The sequence below is a fragment of the Vicia villosa genome, unplaced genomic scaffold (genome assembly GCF_029867415.1).
Source record: "Vicia villosa cultivar HV-30 ecotype Madison, WI unplaced genomic scaffold, Vvil1.0 ctg.001633F_1_1, whole genome shotgun sequence".
Lineage (NCBI taxonomy): Eukaryota > Viridiplantae > Streptophyta > Magnoliopsida > Fabales > Fabaceae > Vicia > Vicia villosa.
In genome coordinates, this window is record NW_026705680.1 from 224,275 (window position 1) to 247,009 (window position 22,735).

Consider the following 22,735-nt stretch of genomic DNA (forward strand, 5'->3'; position numbering starts at 1 on the left):
CATACTCAACTAATCCCTCTTAACAATTGAACATATCAAGAAACCAACATTTCAACTTTTCATGTTTTAAAAAGATGGAAAAATGAATATGATTGAAAAAATAATTAGACAAGAGAAATAAAAGCAAAATTCGAGAATTTGTAAATCGATTTGATTCTGGATTTGATAATGGACCTCGATTGTGACTTTGTTTGTGGTGGTTGCAAACATGATTTCGGTTGAAAACCGGTAATCTAGGAATTTGTGTATGAATCTGATCAGAGACAGTAATTGTGATTTTTCCTAAAAATAGTGATTGCAAATATTACCATTCATTTGTCTTTATAATCGTATACATAGGGTTTATTAACATCAGTGACTTTGTCTGACATAAAAATCGGCAACGACAGTAAGGATTTTGCCAATAATATATAAAATAAAATGCTACAAATCCTTGAACCAGAAAATCAATTTTACTTGAAATATGTATTTTTAATCCAAATAGTTTGATATTTATATTAAAAATCAAATTTAATGATCATAGTTATTCCATTTAATTATATGTAAATGTTGAACTATATTTTTAAAGGAAAATGCTAAACAGTATACTTAAGACACTGTGATTAATGTGATTAATAACATATATTCTCGAGACACACTTTAAGTGATTATAATGCTATTATTATTATTATTATTATTTTTTTTTTTTTTGCTACCAAAGAAAAAAATGCTATTATTTTTTAGAAATTCATGTAATTAGTACATTGAAAATGCATTGGAAATTAAAATATTGACTTTTATAAACAATATTTTATTTACTTAGTAATTTTTAAGAGTACCCTGCCCTCAGTGCACTCGATAACAAGACCTTATTTTTAAATATAATACTATATTTTTAATTAGGTCAGTATTTTAGTCATAAAAATCCTATGATTTTGCCCAGTCGTTGCCAATTTTTATGTCAAAACCAAGTCACTCATGTTAACAAACCCTATGTATACGATTATAAAGACACGTGAATGGTAATATTTCAATCACCTTTTTTAGGAAAAGTCACAATTAAGGTCTCTCATTATATTCATACACAAATTCTTAGATTACAGTTTTTGAATAACGAAATCATGTTTGCAACCACCACAAACAAAGTCACACAAACAAAGTCACAATGAAGGTCCATGATCAAATCCAAAATCAAATTTACAAATTCTGGAATTTAGCTTTTATTTTTTTTTGTCTAATTATTTTTTCCATCATATTCATATTACCATTTTTTTAAAAACGGTTAGAACATGAAAAGTCGAAATGCTGGTATTCTTGACATATTCAAAAGTTGAAATGCTGGTATTCTTGATATATTCAATTGTTATGAGGGATTAATCGAGTATGGTAAAAAAATGGGAAATGATTTATTATTTTTATAAAAACTTATATGCTTTAAGAAATAATTCAATATAGAGAAAAAAAAGAAATGATTTATTATTTATATAAAAACTTATATGCTTTGTTGTTTTTGAATCTATGTTATAGCCATGTCAATCAAGAATATAAGCGAATGAGTAAGAAATGTTCCAATTATTTTTTATTAATCACACCAACATTAACATTGCCTAAACGCATCTATCAAAAAAGAGATTACAAATAAATTTATATTAAGAACAGTATACTTGGATCTCCAGAATTGTCCAGAAGGTTTTCATGACTTCTCACTTGTTTATTTGAAAAAGCTGGAAATATGTTGTAAGGGGGATGGATTTTCTGCTTTATCAGAGTTTCAATCTGTCATGGTATAGGTGTGTCTCCATATTTGGGTTGAAATCAGTGGAGGGAGCTAAAAGTACAACTGGAAATTTTTTGGACATTTTTGTTTCAACATCAGGAAACTGTCACCGGCACCAAAAAGTTCAACTGCCGTGAATCCTCTCCTCTATTCTAATATTTTGTTCAATTTATGTTTCAAATCTAAAAGATCTCTTTTAAAACACCAATTTTATAATCCGAAATTGCTAACTCTTAAAATAGTTTCTGACATGGTGGAAATTGGATGAAATTGATATGGAGCTAAAACTGAATTTAAGTTAATATTTATATTATTGCCGATGGGAACTCTGGGATGTCTTTTAAAATTGTCTTCGAATACATGTGTTATATATCTAACTTACATATCAACACTTCTCAACAAAGAAAAAATAGTTTCTACTTTATTAGACGCTTTGGTATCATTCTTCTTAAAATAATACGTTCTGTGTCCCAAAATAAATATCACATTTGAAAGAAAAAAAATGGTACCATAATATTTGTCACTTTACATTACCAATATAATTTTATATTTAATTTTACAATTGTACCCTCTAGTAAGTACTTTTAATTTATTTTTTTTAACTCAATATTAATCAAGATAATTTAGTAAAGTCATCATTCTCTCCCTTTTATTTATTACAACAAATCATTTAGGACGGAAGGAGTATATACTATTAGACTAACTTTTTGTAACTTCTTATACAAATTGTAAAGATTGAAAATGGAAGGAAATTAAATAGTATTATTCTTGGAATGAATATCAGGCATTTTATAGTCTTTTACTTGAAGCAAAACAGAAAAGCCACGTTTCATGGCAATTTATTTGAAAATTCAAAAGTAACTAATCCTTGAAAATAGGGCATCATACGACTAAGGAGAACGTGAATAAAGGGGAGGGGATGATATTCAACATTATTTATTTATTTTTTATTCAAGTTCTCGTAAATATAAAATCTTATGGTGTCCTATTTTTTAAGATTATATGTTTTATATTTATTTATTTTCAAGTAACTTGCCATGAAAAATGGCTTTGCTGTTTTGTACTGTAAAAGGCTGTAAAGTGTCTGATTTATTTCAAGAACAAAACAATTCTTTTCCATTATCACGATATCTCTCTTATAAACTTAACATTTCTTTTATTTCTAGTCGATGTGGATCCTAATCTAGATCAAGACTAATGATGTGGGTGACTCACACTTATAAGAAAGAATGTTGGTTTGAGAGAATGCTGGATTGCAAGTGCTAAAGTTCCACTCCAACATCTCAAATTATGTACTTTTAGATTGATAACTTTTTGTAATTTGTACAAATTAACTGTATCTCAAATAGATTAAAAGAAATAATATCAAATAAGTGTGATAATTAATATTATTACATTTTATATTGAAATAAAATAAATATAGCAAATTATATAATTGACTTTCGTTTTAGAGCTAAAAATTATTAAGTGTCTTAATAATTTTTATATGTAAGATAAATAATAAAAAAATAATTAAAGGATAATATGTAGTGGATATAATTACAAAATTATTTTTAAATGTGCTGCTATAAATTATTAAGAGACTTAACAACTTTTATATTTTCGGTATTAAATGTGACTAAAAATACTTAACAATTTCTATATAAAATAATTGTCTCATAAGATTTTTTTAAAAAGGTAGTAGGTATTATTTTTATATTATTATTTTTACAGTAATGTTTTAAGAAAAACACACATCTTTTTAATATTTAATATCCTAACAAATTTCATAAAATAAAATGATAACCTTTTTCTTTTTATATTAAATGTATTGGGTTTATTGACTCGGTATCACTATCCTTACGGTCAAGCAAACAAGTTGTAAATGGTAGAAAAAAAATTAAATAACCATGTTTAATAAGAAAATTATAAAAAAAACCATGTTTTCGTGGTATTTACCAAAATGTCTAGGTTTGGGACCTCAGTTAATTGGATGCGCCAAACCAAATGACGCATAAGTGTTGAAATTGGGTGCATGCGCCAAACCATTTGGCTAACCCAAAAGTTGTAAGAGTTTGCGCCAAATGGAATGGCGCATTAGGCTTAGGGTTTTTCCCTAATTGCCAAACCATTTGGCGCATTAGAGTTAGGTTTTTTTTTATTATTTTTTTCAATTTATTTTTATTAGGTAAGTGCTTATATATACTTTTTTTTTAGTTTTTATAATTTAATGTAGAAAACGTAAATTGGCATTTGATAATCGAAAACGAAACATCGGATACAATTGATTAAAGAAACGATACATCGACAACAATCGACTAAAGAAAATACAACATAATGCTTAATGGCGTCCGTCACCAAGATAGCCATTTGTTTCGTACGACGGTCTTGTTATCACACGTCTACGGCGATCGTTGATGCCTCCGCGAAGCCTAGCACCACCCCTACCCCTACCCCTTCGTGCTTCTTGCTGGGTTGTGTCACTGGGCCTATAAGTGGATTATTCTGTTGGTCGATGTCTATGAATTCGTCCACACCACCATAATTTTCCAGAAACCGACTGTTGTAAAGTCGGTTACCCAAGCCCTTATGAGGGTTTAGTTTGTGGTGGGGGAGTGGGTAGGGGAACGACTTCAGGTTGGTACCACCCAGCAGCACTAGAACTACCTTGATTAAAGCTAAATTGGTTCGACGGTGTTGCATAGCCAGAAAGGGTGCCACAGGGAGAGGATTCATCTGGAGGACCATCGTCGGGACTTAGATGTAGGCTTGACGAACCGGGCGTAAGGTTTTGGCCGAACAACCTTGCGAACCCTGCAAACGCTAAAAACCCAAATGGTTGTGATTGGGTCCGATATTGGCTAACGGATTGGTGTTGGTCTTCAGCTTCTTGAAAAGGTTGAGAATGTGATTGGAACACATTTGGTTGCCGGTAGTTGCGGGCAGAACGGGACAGAGCGGAGAATAAATTTTGTTGTTGGTCGGTGAACTGATTTGGTTCTGGTTCTCGTAGTAGTTGTTGCTGTTGCAGTTGTCGTTGTTGCCGTTGTTGTTTCTGTTGTTGTTGTTGTTGTAGTTGTTGTTGTTGTTGTTCCTCTTCAGGTTGTTGTTGGGGTAGGATGTAGTTGTGAGCACGGGGGTCTATTAAGTAGAACGGATTTGCAATAAACAAGTTAGGGGTGGTAATCGTACGGTACCAACTTATGTACTCGGCCGACGGTTTCATCTCATGATCAATGACGGGGAAGTTGAGGAGATATTGGCGACGATCCTTCCACATATTGCGCCACACGGGTGCGAAATCCTTCCATTTTTGGTGATTCCACTGATGGTTGACCCGTCTAAGGTGCCACACTCCCAAGTCAACTGGAGGGTCGGGTATACCTTGGCGGTACATTGTGATATTTGAACTCGGATTTTTTGTGAAGTCCATTTTTTCACGCAAAATCTAAAACGCAAATTAAATGTTTTAGTTAGAGTATATCATAATTCACTAATTCTGCATGAAAAATATGGTATATAAAAAACTTACCTCATTGCTTACGGAAAGGTCCAACTGGCTCTGTTAATCGCGGCCATTATAGGCATCCTCCACCACTCCCACACCTGCACCAACAGAGCGCATCCATAGAATTTGCAAGAATTGTATCTTGAGTTCTTGCACAGTGATTGGTACACCGTAGCTAGCACTGCATACCCCCAACTATATACACCAACTCTAGTAAAATCCATTAATAAACGAAGATACATAAAATTAACAGTGTTACCAGTACTATCTGGAAACAAAACATTTCCAATTAGCAAAATAAGGTAGCACCTTGCTTTCTGAATAATGATCTCTTGGGGAGACGCATCATCCAACCGAAAATTATCATAATATAACCTTAACCTCTTAAGGTTAATACCCTATCCCCTAACACCAACTTTTCCCTCTATCAAGTTTATGCCCAATGCCTGAAAGCATAGGGAGTTTGCCTGCATAACACATCCATTAATTGCCTTACCGTCAACTGGAAGGTCTGGTAACATATACACATCCTTCAGGGTGATGGTGCACTCCCCTGTTGGAAGATGGAAAGTGTGTGTCCCCGGCCTCCAGTGTTCTAACAAGGCCAGAACAAGTTTGTGATCAATTTAAGCCTCAGCGATGGTGCTAATCGGTCCGAAACCAGCAACGTCCAAGTAGGGTCTTATGCGGTCGTCCGGAGCGATGATCGAGTGACTATGAGTTCGGAAACGGTTAGCGTCTTGAAAATAATTATGTATGCATAAGTATTCAGTTATTTCATCATAGACAGGTGCATGTTATTAACGTAATAGTAAAATACTTACATAGGATGCGATGTTCTCAGGGATTCCTCGGTGCGCATCACCCATTGTTAAGAGAGACATGGTTGAGCACTGGAAATCTCCTCTTCCCACTAAAGAAATCTTGGCCCATTCCTCTTGGACAAAATTCATAAAACCATCATGTTTAAACCATGCAATACTGAAGCGGAAAGGTTTCGGCCCCTAATCCACCATCCCCGATGTGAGCGAAATTGGACAGTGGTCCGAGATATCCCTATTACTGATTCTTTGATTTAAAACATTCCAATCTTCAATTAATCCATTCGAAAGCGAGAAACGATCTAGCCTGCTTATAGCTTTACCGTTCCCTTTAAACCACGTAAATCGACCTCCAACACAAGGAACATCCACCAAATCCATATCCTTTATAAAAGCTCTAAAGTCTGCCATGTTTCTGCTTTTGTTATGATCACCAACACCTAGCCTTTCGTATCTAGAGAAAAATTGGTTAAAATCCCCTCCTATGCACCAATCTTCATCCCCACTTCTATATTTTCTCTCTAACAACTGCCTCCATATCGATCTTCTCATCTGAGCATTTCACGACGCATAGACGTTAACGAAATTGTAAACTTTACCCTTTCAAACACCATTTAGGCCTAAGAAACCTGTCCCCGTAAAACTATAGTTAAGAGTAAGGGAGTTATGTTGCCAGACAATCGCCAAACCTCCCGAAGCCCCAACAGAATTCTTAGCAGACCACTCAACATCATTATTCCCCTAAAAAGATTGAGCCATAACATCATCCAAACGGCTCAATTTAGTTTCCTGAATATAACATATGTCAAAGTTACCTGATTTTATTAAGAAGCTGAGCCTCTTCCTCTTTGTGCTAGATCCTCCCCCTCTAATGTTGTACGACATTATATTCATTGATGCAGAGTGTTTGTGACCGCCTTCTTGCCCTTGGCTGCTTCTTTATCTCTGACCTCCATGTTCTTCAGAATTTAGATGTTTGCTTCCCTATCCATATGACTCTCCACCCCCAGTTTGGTTATAGAGTCCCAGACCCTAGCACCAACCTCCGATTTCTCTTCCCTAATAATTCTTCTATTGCAACGCTGAACCTCTAAGTCAGTTAAATAATGTTGCGTATTAATGGAGCCATTAGAGATGCTGTCTTCCGAAACACATTGAGTATTTAAAAGATGCCTTCTGTTTGAATCTTCTCCAGATTTCCAGGGGACTAAACACGCGTAGTATGACGGGTTGACCACAACATTCTTCCCCAAGTTTTCCAACTCCCTAACTTTCCTTTTGGTGGGCCTGGTGTTTTTTGCAATTCTACATGCCTCATCAAAAGTAGATAGGCTTGTGTTAATATTGTCACACGAAGGACCATCGAGAGCAGGGGCACAAAGTACATTAACCACCTCTTCAGTATTTTTGGCGTTTATTTGACAACTCATACCCTCTTTCCTATTCAACTCGGCACGAACATCTAGGTCAGAACAAATAAGATTGTGCTTTTCGTGATTGGACCCTAAGTAATCACACGAACAAGAAACTTACTGGGACATATGCTTAGTCTCAGCCACCACCGAATGAGAGCCATTAATGCTCTCATCTGTCACTTCATCGTTTCTGACCCTCTCCTTTTCGCTTTCTGCCGCTTCAGGCTCCGCTTCCGAGATATCTTCTTCATCCGAGTAATTAATTATCCGATGGACTCGAAACCTCCGGCAAGTCTTCAACACCTACATGTCTTGATCTCAGAATACTATCCCCAAGAGAATCCTCCATTAGAATAATTTTGAAAGGCAAACCATTAACCAGAACATTGAGAGCTTCATTGATGATTGCCTCACTCCTTGATCTAATCCTGAATCTAGCTCCTTTGGTGTTGTCATCGCAGCTAACAAAGGAGCCCAACGAAGCCGAGATAACTTTCACTACAACACGGAAGGGCTTTAAAAGCGCTTTTTCTGGGCTTTAAAAGCGCTGTGAAAGGCAGCGCTGGCAAAGGTAACAAAAGCGCTTAAGAAAGCGCTCTGGTAGGCCCCCCTATAAGAGCGCTTTTCTAGAAAAAGCGCTCTTGTAGGCCCCCCTTCAAGAGCGCTTTTCTAGAAAAAGCGCTCTGGTAGGCCCCCCTTTAAGTGCGCTTTTTCCAGAAAAGCGCTGTGATAGGCCCCCCTATGAGGCATTGGCTAATATGCATAAGGATTTTCCTTATGCACCATGCATAAGTCAATCTAAGCCATTGGATCATGTTTTTAATCCAATATTGAGTATTGAGTAATGAGTATTGAGTGGTGAGTATTGAGTTTTGAGTAGTGAGTGTTGAGTATTGAGTAATAACAATTGATCTTTAGAATTTGATCTAATGATCCAAGGGTCCATAATAATCTATGCACGGTGCATAGATTTTTATCTATGCACGGTAACTGCACCCCCCCTATGAGAGTAAAAAATAAAATAAAAAACGCAACATACTAAAGCGCTTTTGGAAAAGCGCTCTTATAGGGTGGGCTTTAAGAGTGCTTTTTCTGGAAAAAGCGCTCTGATAGCCCCCCAATAAGAGCGCTTTTACAAAAGCGCTTTCGTATGTTGCGTTTTTTTTTATTTTTTTTGCTTTTTTATTAATCTTTGGCAGCGCTTTTACAAAGAAGCGCTTTAGTAGGTGGGCCTTTAAGAGCGCTTTTTAAAAGCGCTTTCGTTGCTAAATGAGGTATTTTAATGTGTAGCCTGTAATTTAATCCTCCCAGTCGACCTGTAATATTTTCGACCTGTAATATGTTTTCAACCTGTAATATTTTCGACCTGTAATTTATTTTCGACGATATTATTTCAGCCATCAGTAAGACAATATATATATATATATACTAATATAATACCATTATAATATCCAAAATTATATATATACATCATTACAACATCAATAATATTATAGTTCAAATCGACACCAATCCTACATGAAAAAGCGCTTAATATAAAATTGACACAAATCCTCTTTTATTTCTTCCAACTTAAGTCTCGGGTACCCAGCAACACGGAATTCGTCAAGGTACTACAAAACAAAAACATAATATGAATGATACATTTAGTTAAATGTAATAAATTATATGAAATTATCTTAAGTTATAAATTCATACCGTGAGCGGAATCTCTAATTGATTTGCCTGAAGGATTTCTTTCATAAACCTCAATACAAAGTATCCGCAATCGTAACTGTTTCGCTGTTGCGGACACTACATAGAAAAACAAATAAGATTCTATAGTTGTCTTGTTTTATCAAGTAGCATAAATATATTATAAGCAACATTGTGAAAAATAATGTACCTGCACTTGGATCCAAGTAATGTTGTTAGATTTAGTTCGGGATACCTGTGCGTCCCGTTGACTTCGGAACACTTGTATTGATCTAATTAACAAATATATAAAAGCATATGTTTAGATCAATCCCACAAATAAGTAAATATATAAATATACACGAATATATATTTAGAACGATCCCACTTACAAATCAACGATGTCCTTCATGGCCGGATAATTGGTCCATTCACCTGTTTACGGTGATTTCCGGTAAACAACCGCTAGTCTTCCAAACTATAATAAATATGATTTGGTTACTCGCAGGATCGACTAGATTGATCCTAGGACACATAGTCAAAAAGATTGTTATCAATGTTCATTCGAATCATATTCGTGATTCATCCTCTTCGATAAGCGTTGTTCGATTAAAGAACAAATAATCTTGATAATTACTTTGTTATATGTAATTGTAACTTCAACGAAAAGATAAGTAACATAACATATGAAACTTAAAGACTGTTAAAACATAAAGAATCTTAAACTGCAGAAACGTTAAAGATTTTGAAAGTAAATAATCGTGAAAGTAAATTCGAAAGTAAGTGATATTAAAATAAAGATACAGGAGTGTAAATGACAAGAAGTAACTGAAATGCAGTAATTCTGAAATATATTCGAAAACGAAATACAATACACATGTATTAAAATGGTGGTGTCATACGTACATTTTCTCAGCGAACTCTTTCTCTTAACGCTTGATACTTGAGTAAATATGTGAGTGATTTGTACAAAATGAACACACAGAATCCTAACATTAAGACTCCTATTTATACTAGTTTCAACCTTAACGGTCCTACACTAATCTGCTGCCACGTTTCTCATAAGAACTTCCAGCGAAGCCATCTGTTATTGGACAGTTACGAAACCGTCTTCGATTTTCAAATCTTCCCGCCTGAGTCCGTCTTTGACGCGTGGCAGTGTATTAAAAAACACTACGAAAACACGCTAAGTAGTAATACTTAAATACATATTCTATAAATTTTGTCTAAATCCCGAAGACATATGCTTTCATTAGTCTTTCAGTGTTCACTATCTTCATCGAACTTAGAAGTCTTTATTCTCGAAGCATGACCATCAGTAGCCATTCTTTTATATTTTTAAGGGATGGCCATCAGTAACCATCTTTCCTTCGATTTCCTACTCCTTCGAAGGACAAACACTATAAAACGAAATCTTCAGCTAACAAATTGCCCCAAATAAATGCCTGTTTCGAGAATCAACAGAAATAGGCGTTTCTTGTCATTATAAGATTTCGTTTTTTATGATCCTTGAAAGTTCCAAGACTGCTGACTAACGTCATAATCACTGATGACACTGTTTCCGAAACGTCTTGTCATTCTCAAAGATGTCTTCTCATAACTTACATTCCCACGTTTTAACCTTACTTCTTGATCATTACTCCTACATACTAGGAGTGAAGCTAACTCATTCGACCGCCGTTGGATTAAATCACCAGCCGCCGCGTGTCCCTTGGGTTTTACCCAAAAGATTCAAAAAAGGGTTTCCGTTAAAACCTTTAAATACTTGATCTTGTGCCTCTATACAGCCTTTCATTCATCTTCTTCACCGAAAAAACTGAAACATCTTCACTCTTTTTTTTAGAATCTTGCTCTTTTAACCAAAAATTTCTCTATGGCTTCATCTTCAAATGTTCTTCAACCTGCTCTGAAGCTCCAATCAACAACACGTTCTGGGGAACAAGAGTACGTTCTAAACCCTAACACCGAAGAAATACGCGCTATTTATGCTTCCCAGGTAATCATTCCCTTTGAACTTTCTGGAAAAACTCTCGCCTTTATGGGTCCATTACCAAGTGAAAATATCCCATCTTTGAATAAATTTTTTCCTGCTTACTACAAGACTAGACCATTAGTTAGCAAAATTAAGATAGATGAAGATGGTCGTTCTCCTTTAGGCAAATCTGCTAACGTTGAGGAAACTTCAACTGCAACCCCTTTAGCTTTAGCAAAAATTAGGTTAAACTATATGACCAACTCTGTAAAAGTGTTTAGGTCATTCCCTTTAGCCAAAGATCCTGATTTGTACTATGCCTGGTTAAAAAAAGTAGAGAAACAGAAAGAATCCTTCTGGAAATCGTTAGGAATATACGATTTGATTCAACTGTCAAAAACGGGTTTAGAATACAACCAACCCATGTTAGTAGCAGCGGTTCATTTTTGGGATGCTTCTCACAACACTTTCCATCTCCCATGTGGAATGGTTACCCCCACGCTTTTCGATGTGGCCGCTATTACAGGACTTCGACCAACTGGCGAAACCTTCGATCCCAATGAAATGGATAATGACACTATTGGTTTTAATGATTCGCAAGTCACTTATACGGCATTCATCCAGAAGCACCATATCACCACTGAAACGACAGTATCTGATGAAGAACATATTGCTTTTCTAGCATTATGGCTTTCACGATGTGCCTTCTGCTCAAGATCTATCCAGGTTGCAAAGAGGTACCTTTGCATGGCTAATCAGTTGCACGCTGGGAAAAAGCTCAACCTCAGCCAACTGCTTCTAGGGTCTCTTTATGAAAACCTTAGTGAAGCTGCAAACCTTACCAAGAATTTCAAATCTGGTAGTTTACTTTACGCTGGTCCTTTCTGGCTATTGCAACTATGGCTTAATGCTACATTCGAAACTCATCTTCCCTTTCGAGGAGATGTCAATGAGGAGGATAGAAACATCAGAAATCGAACTATAGAGGGGACCAGGTTAGCTTACCTAACTCCAACAGAAGAAATGGGAAAGCTTCATGAATATTTCCTGGCGTATTCAATGATGTTTGCCCGGCGTGACCAGTTTGATCTTTCTATGGCCCCATTTGTACACAGAACAATAGGTCCCGAATGGTTTACTCGAAAATTTCCACCAGTATCTCAAGATCAACAAACTGAATCTATGGAAATTTGGGAAGCCTTTCTGACTCCAAGATTACTTTCTCATCGTCTTCGACCGTCAAAAGGTCAATGTATCCTCATGAGTTATCAACCAAACTTGGTCTCGAGACAGTTTGGGTTAGCTCAGATAAAACCCAAGTGCTTATATGAGAAAAGGAACCATATGTGTTTCCACACTTTGTATTTGACTGAAGAAGAATGTGAACAAAAAATCAACAAATATGTTGGCATCACCAATCTTTCTCCTATTCCTTTCGAACCTACTTTTTACTCTACACCAGATTTCCATCAATGGTGGACAGAGTATTATAGCTCTCAAATTTTTGATGCTGATAGCCTTGCTCAGGAACTAACCGCAGCTTTCACTGATGTGCAGGAGAACTTCCAAAAAGGTACTTCAACTCATATTAAAGAAATCCAAGCTTTTCAAAAATTCTTTGAAACTATCTATAGGCCTGATGATCTTAGTCGGACCGTTCGTGAGGCTGCAGTCACTTTGCGCGAAAAGTTTTCCGCCAAACTGAATAAGTTGAAATTGCCCTCGTATGTTCGACCAGAACTACGTTATGAAGTGGCTTTCAAACTTCATCCTCCAAAATTCCCTCCACTACCAAGTGCTGATTTTGGTGTGGCTCTAAGTCCTCCTTTCCCAGACTGGTTTGTGTGTGGGAATGTTCTCAAAATTCTTCGAGAGAGTACCAAAAAACGCGCTGAACGAGTGGTTCCGACTAAGCATACCTTGGATACTTTCAAAGGACATCTTCATATAGATCTTAAACATGTCCGTGTCCTGACTCCAATACCTGAAGGTTTGGATTAAGACAATCTTTTCGACTGACTTTTCTTTTCTTTACTGATATACTGATTTCAGTCTAAACTACAGCTGTTGCACGAAGGAGGAAGATTAAGGAAGCTTCTGCCCCAAAAGACTCTGGGACATCTAAAAGCAATAAACCAAGTGAGAGTGATTCCATCGTCACCGATAAGAAGCCCACGGTACATACTCATCTCATATTCTCAATCTTGTACAATCTGTGAATAGTACTCATCTCTCTTATCTTCTACTTGCCAGAGCTCGAAATCCCCAACGGGCTCGAAGCGGAAAGCTTCTTCGACAACTGCCTCAGATGGCGAAGATAAATCCCCTCCTCAGACTAGACAAGGACAAAAGAAGAAACACAAAGCTGTTACCCCTTCAAGAAAAGGGAAAAAGATAAGTCCTTCCAAAGCTGCTTCTCCTGGCAATAAGGCGTCCTCTGAAGAGTCTCCTTTGAAGACTGCTAGCAATGCTTTCGTTGTGGAAAGTCATAATTCAAGTCCAGACAATATCCTAACCAAGGTATTTTGGGTTTGTCCCACATATTATCTTGTGATTTTAACTAAATAATTGCACTGACATTTTACCTTGTTATTGCAGGATGATGCTGGCACTGCTACTTCCGGTTTTAAGGACCATGGCCTCACCATTAATGTTGACAAACTTTATGGTAATTGTCAAATTTTAACTTTTGTCAATTAAGCCCTTCAAAGGCTTATCCTTACGACTAGCTTTGCTTCGTTTAAAACAAATACTTCTCGAGATAAAGCTCATGTTCTCTCACCAGTCTTCGAAGACGTTAGGCCAATCGCCACCATATTGCCTAATGAGCCAATCGAAGAAAGCCAATCTACTGACGAATCCCCACCTACTCATCAAGGAAAAATTTTGGAAGAGGATCATCCATTCTCAGGCAGCGACAATGCGGACCCACAATCATATGACAACGAAGATTCTGCGTCGGAGAAAGATGCTATGGAAGAGACTTCTCAACCAGAAAAACCAGATTCTCAAGGAATTTCGACTCCCGATGCAAAAACCATTCCTGAGACAACTTCGAAGCCTGCCCCTGTAAAGCCTACTCCTTCGGAGCTTGAACAACTTAAACAAACTGATCCTCTTGGTTTCTTAAAGGCTATCATGCATGTGAATAATTCTTCGCTTTCGGAACTTGATGTCTCTCCAGCTGAAACTGTAGACTCTAGTGACAAGGAAGATATTCCTAGTCTTCTTCGACAAATAAAAGAGAGATTCTTTGGGGTCAATCTTGTAGATGTTCTCAACCGGGACCCTATTAAGAGCCACAACTTAAATCAACTTCTAAAGAAAGTAGATTTGCTTCAAGTTTCCACAGAAGTCTCAGAGGTGATTGTTCTGCTAGGCTCTCTACTAGAGCAACTCCAAGCTAACATTCTTCGGAAGCAAAATGTCGAAAAAGAATTATCTGAGACAATGGCCTCTCATGACTCTTCATGGAATTCTGCTGTGGACGCAACGAAACAAGGTGAGGCCCTCAGGCTCAAACATTCAGAAAATCAAAAAGCCTTTGATGATTATGAGAAGAAAATCAGCTCCTGGAAACAAAAAATAAAAGTACTCGAGGGCAAGATAAAGGAGGCTGAAAGTTGTCAAGCAGCCATCCAAAAATCTAATCAACAAGATTTGCTCGAAGTGGTGCAGTCAAGAATTAAACATTTCGAGACTGCACAGAAGTTAGTGCCAGAGATCGAAAGGTTGAAGAAACAACGGGCACTAATTGAACTTCGTATATCCTCATGGGAAACTCAATACTTGAAGATCAAAAAGGGTCTCCCTGAGGATTTTAACTAGATGTTTTCAATCTTGTTACTTATTGTACCTTTATTTTGTAATCGAGACTACTGTAGACATATAATATTTGTATGCTTGACTCCCATTTATATCTATAATGTTTGCCAGCATTAATTTAGCAAATCTTTCAATTTTCTGCCAAAATATATCTTTAGATTTCCTACAGTACTTTTATTAAATACAACATGTAGAACCTGAACCTCTTTCGCAGCATTCTTGCCTCTAGACTTGACGTTTCCACTTCTTCTAGCCATAATCATTATTAAATAGTGACGTCACTTTCTCCAAAACGTCGGTTTTAAGACGTGCGTGCATCAGTTTCATGATTACTTCTCAACTTCCAAGGGCGGGAAACGGCGGAAGCCATAACTTCTCACTTTGGAAAACCAACCGCAGTCCAATCACTCATTAACAATGTAAAACCACCCTTCAGTATTCCCATTCTATATAAAGGGTCTAATATTACCTTCATTTCTTCATTCATGTGCTTCCTCTCCAAACCAAAACACAGAAGCAAAAAGAAAACACACAACTTTTTCTCACAACACCACTTTTTCTTGCAATGGCTGGAACTCTCTCTTTTAATGATATCAAAGCTCTCATCAAGGGTGAGTTCAGACTCTCTGAGGATGAACTTGTTCGTCACTTCATTAATATTGAAACCCTCTTTGCTAACCAGGAACTGAACTTTTACTTCGAGGAAGTCCTGGAGGGTGCCATCTACCCCAATATGGTGGCAGAGTTCTGGATGAATGCGTCTTTACGCATAGATCCTGAAGGTAGAGCCACCATTGATTCATCCATTCGACATGCTCACCTTAGCATCACTCCCACTACTATTGCCAATCTCATAAGATGCAACAACTCCTGAGCAACTTTTGATGATAATGTTTTCAGCATGACTATTCATCTCATGTTGAGAACACTTATGGACAGTGATCGCTTCAGTGCAAAAACCATCAGGATCTGGCACCAGATGCTCGTAGGAAACTTCCAACCTCGGGTGATCGATGAGAACAACATCATGGTTGAAGACCTGGAGTTTATCCTTTGTGGTCTTCGAGGGAGGAAGATTAACATTCCTTTGATGATCTTCAAAGGGCTTGTTAAAGCTGTCTCTATCGGTGTTGACCGTCGAGAGAGTGTGACTTGTCTTCCATACGGGAGACTCCTCAGTTACATTTTTCTTAAGAAAGGTGTAGTGAGGAGGATGCGTGATTCTGGAGCCAGGGATATGTTCGAGGCTGAACCTTCTCCTGTGCTGTCTTTGGAAGGTTTAGACCAAAGGATTAACTAGCAAGTTTTTACCTTAGGTTTTTTTATATGCCTTCTTTTCTTTTTTGTAATCTCAGATCCTATTCTTTGGATCTTTTGTAATGAATGTACTTCTATGCTTGAAATGAAAAAATATTTTGGTGTCTTCTTTGACTTTTCCTTTCCATAATTCATTCTGATTGTGAAGCCATTTTGATCAATGTGGCGTATATTTTTTGACACATGCCTGACCATTTTGGCTTTTTGTAGTACCCTGAGTATCTACGTCTTTGCAATCTTTACTTCGTACATGCTAGGTTTATATCTCTTCAAATATTTCCCGTTTACTCTCAAGATCCTACGATCTTCTGCTAACTCTTCAATTTCGTAAGCATTGTTCGAGAATACTTTTAAGATTCGAAAGGGTCCTTCCCAATGTGGGGACCATTTACCAAGTGCCTGATTCTTTCGATCTATAGGTAAAATAACCTTCCAAACTAAATCATTATTAACAAAAGTTTTACCTTTCACCTTTTTATTATATGCTCTGGACACTCTTTCCTTTTGCCTTTTTATCATTTCCAGTGCTCGAAGTCTGTCTTCGTCCAAATCTACTAACTCATTCATCATTAACTCCCAGTATACGTTGGGAGGAATGTCTGCATGTCTTTGTATTCTTACCGATTGCAAACATATCTCAATTGGGAGTACTGCATCATGTCCAAACGTCAACTGAAAAGGAGTTGTATTTGTAGCTTCTTTTGGAGATGTTCGACAAGCCCAGAGTGCTTGATCTAAAGTCTTATGCCAATTCTTGGGTCTCTTTCCCACATGTTTCTTAATAAGGCCAATTATTACTTTGTTTGCTGCTTCAACCTGTCCATTTGCTTGAGCATAATAAGGTGTAGAAGTAAATAACTTGAAACCTATTTCTCTGGCAAAGTCTTGCATTTTTCGTCCAGTAAAGACTGATCCCTGATCCGTTGTTATACTTTCTGGGATTCCAAACCTATATATAATATGTTTCTGAATAAACTCAATCACAGCCTCTTGATCTACATTTGCCAGTGGTATTGCTTCGACCCATTTTGTGAAATAGTCTATTCCTACCAAAATGTATCTTTGACCTTTGGATGACTTGGGGTGAATTTCTCCAATCAAATCTAGTGCCCATCCCCTGAAAGGCCATGGTTTTACTATCGTACTTAGTTCGTTTGCTGGGGCGTGTTGGATACCCGCATGTTCTTGGCATTCTTGCCACCCTTTTGCAAATTCTATGCAATCTTTTAACATCGAAGGCCAATACATCCCATATCGAAACAAGAGCCATTTCATTTTGTGTCCTGCTTGATGTGCACCACATGCCCCACTATGTACGTTCGACAGAGCCAAGTATGCTTCTGCTTCTCCCAAGTATTTCAACAATACCCCTTCAGGAGTTTTCTTGAACAATTCATTTCCCATCAGAAAATATGACAGGGCTCTATACTTGATTTTCCTGTCTGTATCCGTCGAAGGATTTCTCAGATAGTTAATAATTGGACACCTCCAATCTGTGTCTGCCAATGAATCTATATTTAATACCTCGAATTGTTCTTTGTTGGCATAACCCAATTGTGAGTTCTCCAGATCACTTGGCGAAAGTTTAGTAAACATTGCTCTTCCTCTTACTTCAATCAATTCTTCCAACTTTTCTTTTGATACTTTATATCCTGAAGCTAATTGTGCCAAGTCGTTTGCTTCCTGGTTATTCACCCTTGATACGTGTTTTAATTCCACATATTCGAATTTCTTGAGTAGCCTATTTGCAATGACAAAATACATGATCAAATTCTCTTTGATACATTTGTACTCTTTTGTCAATTGTTTGATGACCAATTCGGAGTCTCCTTTAATTTCGACTCTGGTTGCCCCCAATTCTAACAAAGCCTCAAGTCCAGCAATCAATGCTTCGTATTCAGCTTCATTATTGGAGCATAATGGACCTTCGATTTTATACTTGAGCTTTGTTGGAATTCCATCAGGAGAAATTATCAACATTCCAACGCCAGTACCCTCTCTATGTGTTGAACCATCGAAATATAACTTCCAAGGTTTCAAATCCACATAATGCTGATGATTCTCAACCACCACATGGTCGACAATGAAGTCCGACACAATTTGACCTTTCATTGCCTTGAGAGGCTGAAATATTAGTGAATATTCAGTAAGGGCCAAAGCCCACTTGCCAATCCGACTATGTAGTATTGGCTTAGATAACATGTGTTTTATAACATCACAATGAGATGAAACGTAAACATCAACTGGCTTTATATAATACTTAAGTTTGATACAGGAGAAATACAAACAAAGGCAGAGCTTTTCTATATCAGTATATCTAGTCTCTGCATCATTGAGTACTCTACTTAAGTAATAAATGGCTCTTTCGATGCCATTCTCATCTTCTTGGGCTAGCATGCTGCCTATTGTTTTATCTAACGCTGAAATATATAAGCGCATGTGCTTCTTCCCATTTGGGGGAGACAGAATCGGTGGACACGTCAAATATTGCTTTATTTGATGGAAAGCTTCTTGATGTTCTGCACGCCATTCGATCATTCCTTGCTTAAGCCGTAGTAGGGGCGAGAAAGCTTGCGTGCGTCCACTTAAGTTAGAGATAAATCTTCTTAAGAAATTTATCTTACCCAATAATGATTGTAATTCTTTCTTCGTGGATGGAGACTTGGTTTCCATAATGGCTTTTGTCTTGTTTTGGTTGATTTCTATCCCTTTTTTGTGGACTACGAAACCCAAGAAATCACCTGCCTGCACAAAGAAAGCACATTTAAGGGGGTTCATCTTCAAGCCATATTTCCTCATTCTTTCGAATGATTGGCTCAGATGATCGAGATGACTCATACCCGAGGTAGATTTTACCACAATGTCATCTATATACACTTGCATGAATGTTTCTATAAAGTCGTGAAATATAGAATTCATTGCTCTTTGATAAGTTGCCCCAGCGTTTTTCAAACCAAAAGGCATCACAACCCATTCGTAAGTGCCTATTGCTCCTGGGCAACGAAATGCTGTCTTGGATACATCATCTTCTGCTATAAAAATTTGATTGTATCCCGAATATCCATCCAACATGCTCAAATACTCAAAACCTGCGGCTGAGTCTACTAGCATTTCTGCTACAGGCATGGGATACTCGTCTTTAGGAGTAGCTGCATTAAGGTCACGAAAATCTATGCATACTCTTAATGAACCATTCTTTTTAATTACAGGTACTATATTAGCAATCCGTTCGACATACCTTGTAGTTTGGATAAATTTACAACGCAAGAGTCTTTCGACCTCTGTTTTAATCTTCGAGTGAATCTCTGGCGCGAATCTTCTGGGAGTTTGCTTTATGGGCTTCTTCCCTTCTTTTATTGGTAATTTCAATTCGACTAAGTCTCTTCCAAGACCAGGCATCTCATCATAATCCCAAGCAAAACAATCTCTGTTTTCTTTCAACATTTTGATGATCGTTGCTTTCAACTCTGGTTCTAGTTTCGCGCGGATATATGTTATTCTCTTTTGATCATTGTCTCCAAGATTTACTTCTTCAAGTGGATCTTGGGCCAACATCTTTATGTTCGACGCCATCGGGTCTTTTTCGAATCCCAAAGGTTCCTCGTCGTATATTGCATCCAACCTTTGACTTGGTTCTTCTCTTATGATCTCTTCAACTGGAGTCGTGTCTTCAGGGAGTTCGAAACTCGTACGTATTTCCAATTCTGTTATTCCTTCTTTGGTTAGAACTGTATCTATCTTTGTACTTGATAGTTCGGCTTCGAGAGCCGCCTTTCTTTTGTTCTCGGCCACATAGGCCGAAATCTTTTCGAAGAACACAGACTCAAACATGATTAATGTCATCGTCCCAGCCTGTTGGCCGTACTGTTGGATAATTCTCCAACGGTGCTGTATCTGGTGGACCATCCATGATCTCTCTATCCCATTGGAATCCATTTGGGTGTAAAGTCAAATAGTACAATGCATTTTTATTTGGGGTATACATCTCTTCAGCAGCATGACAAGGGCCTATGTTTGCCAGGTTTCTATCGAAGTTGGTTTTATTCACCTGGTTGACTTCAGCCATGTAGTAACTCTGATCACCTTCGATATTCTCCACTATACCATCTTCTCTCTAAATTGTCACCCTCTGATGCATTGTTGAGGGTACAGCTGCTACCCCATGAATCCATTCCCCACCAAGCAAAAGGTTGTAGTTTGCTTTTGCTGGTATAACTATGAACATGGTTGGCCTGGTAACTGAGCCTACTGTCAAGTTGACTTGAACAACTCCCAGTGTTTGTCCTATTTTGCCTTCATAGTTAGATAAAACCATGTTATGTGGCCAACATTCTCAATCTTAGCCCTGATGTAGAGTGGCTTCAAATGGTTTCGCATACCCTCATCCGGTCTTTCGAAGAAAGCATTCTGTTCTTCTACTGCACCATTATTCAGCACATAGTAACACACAGGTCTGTGTTTTGTCATTTCTTCGATATCAGCCTCTTCACAGTCTTCTACTTCAGTTTCCTGATTAAATTTGTGAGGGAGTACGGATACCACATTGCAATTCAGATTTATGGATGACACTCCATCAGAATCAAAATCATTTGTCATTCTGTCCTCTTCTTTCCAAGAGTTTGAACGCATCTTCTCTTCTTCATCCAAGAGTTTTTCAGCTTCGAATAATCTGCGTTCCACCGGAGGTTTGTTTGACTTTGCCCCCTGGTATGAGACTTGGTTGCTACTATATTCTCCAGCTTCTCTTGGCCTGTATTCCTTCTGAGACTTTTTCATCCTCTGATGCCTTCTCCACTGGGACCGAGACATAGGATTTTTTCCTTTATAATTCTCCAATCGATTCGCCTCTCGATTTGGTCTTTGAAATTGTTTCCTATATGCCATTGCGGTTCTTCCACCTTGGTCCCAACTTCGCCATTTGTTGATTCTTGCATCAGCTTGCACCCACCTATCCCTGGGTGCATCTGCAGGGACTTTGAAAGTCACCCTTCGAGCTCTAGGGTGTGGGCTATCAGGCCTCTTTGTTGGAGTCCATATGTCGAAACCATAAAGGTTAGGACGCAACCTCTGAGTTTCTCTACTCATATGGCAGTACACGCGTTCGAATGATCGTGCGAGCCTTTCATCATAGACTGCCCCACATCTGGGGCACAGAGCAACTTCAGTGTTTCCTTTGTGGCATCTGACCAAAAATCCTACCAAGCTTTCCTCTATCCTTGGGTACAGTTGTAGTAGGGGATTTGGCTCTCTTCCTGGATGTTCCCATCTTTCGCGTCGAGCCCTCTCGAAGTTGGCTTCGACTCTTCGGTTCAGCATGATCGAACACCTTGGACACATCCATTGCTTACCACCATTTCTCTCGTGGCAATTCCAGAGATATTCTTTGAGGCTTTCGGTTTTTGGCGGAACTTCGATGCCCCCATTTTGCCTCGTCAGCCATGTCTCTAATTCGCCAAACTCAGATACTGGGCGTCTGGCGCTGACCATGTTAACTGCTGCTGGAGGAACTTCAGAAATTTGGATTTTCTGGAGCTTCTTCCTGAGGTCTTCAGTGGCCTCGCTGTTTTCTTCCTTCGAGGCTTCAGTTATCTCTGTCTTGGAAGATTCTTCAACATTAGTATTGAAGATTATGTCACCATTTAGGCTTTCAGTAGCCTGCTTTCCATTGAACATTGTTTTAGTTTCCGCAACTTCGACTTCAGACGCTTCCACCATGTTGATATCTTCTACCTCACAGAAGCTAGCGTCAGCAATGTTCAGAGGATTGGTATCTACCCTCATTTGACTCTTGGTCTTGTCAGCAAACTTCAACCTTCCATCATTGAGAGCATTTTGAATTAGATCCCTGAAAAGAAAACATTGAGAAGTTTTATGGCCTAAAAAACCATGATATTTACAAAAACCTCTTTTCTTCCGTTGTTCCAACGGAGGAATTTTGGAATTTGGAGGTAGTATCATTTGGCCATCTTTTACCAGCAAATCAAATATTTCATCACACTTGGTAATGTCAAATGTATAAGTTTTCTTAGGGAACCTATCATTCTTATCATTTTCTACTGGGTTTTTTCCATTTGCAGGATTTAACAATTTGCAAGCATAGGGTGGCGCTTCTTTCAACTCAGCCAAGTCTATTTCGACTTCTTCAGGGCTATATGAGTCATTGAAGGACTCATCATCAACATCCTCGGCTTCGACGTATGCCACTCTTTCTTACTTATAACTTTTATTTGCCCTAGCTTTTTCTGCCTTCAGGCGTTCGACCTGTCGAACCCTATCTGCTAAATGGGCCATGTCCCTGAGGTATTGGGTATCTAGTTTCTTTCTTATTGAATAATCCAGACCACCCGCAGCCATTTCGACGAGTTCATGCTCCGGAACTGTTGTAAAACATCTTGATTTCAACAGGCGGAACCTATTCAAGTAGTCATCAATTGTTTCTGTGAATTTTCTCTTAACACTGGCCAATTC

The 22,735-nt window shown here is 37.8% G+C and overlaps 1 long non-coding RNA gene across 1 annotated transcript; it reads right to left on the reverse strand.

Moving 5' to 3' along the window:
* Window positions 1-8,959: 8,959 nt before the first annotated feature.
* Window positions 8,960-9,431, reverse strand: LOC131636101 (uncharacterized). The gene is made up of 3 exons (XR_009293961.1): window positions 9,365-9,431; window positions 9,178-9,273; window positions 8,960-9,092 (listed from the first exon to the last, which is right to left on the reverse strand). It is a non-coding gene; the product is annotated as an uncharacterized LOC131636101 (long non-coding RNA).
* Window positions 9,432-22,735: the final 13,304 nt, after the last annotated feature.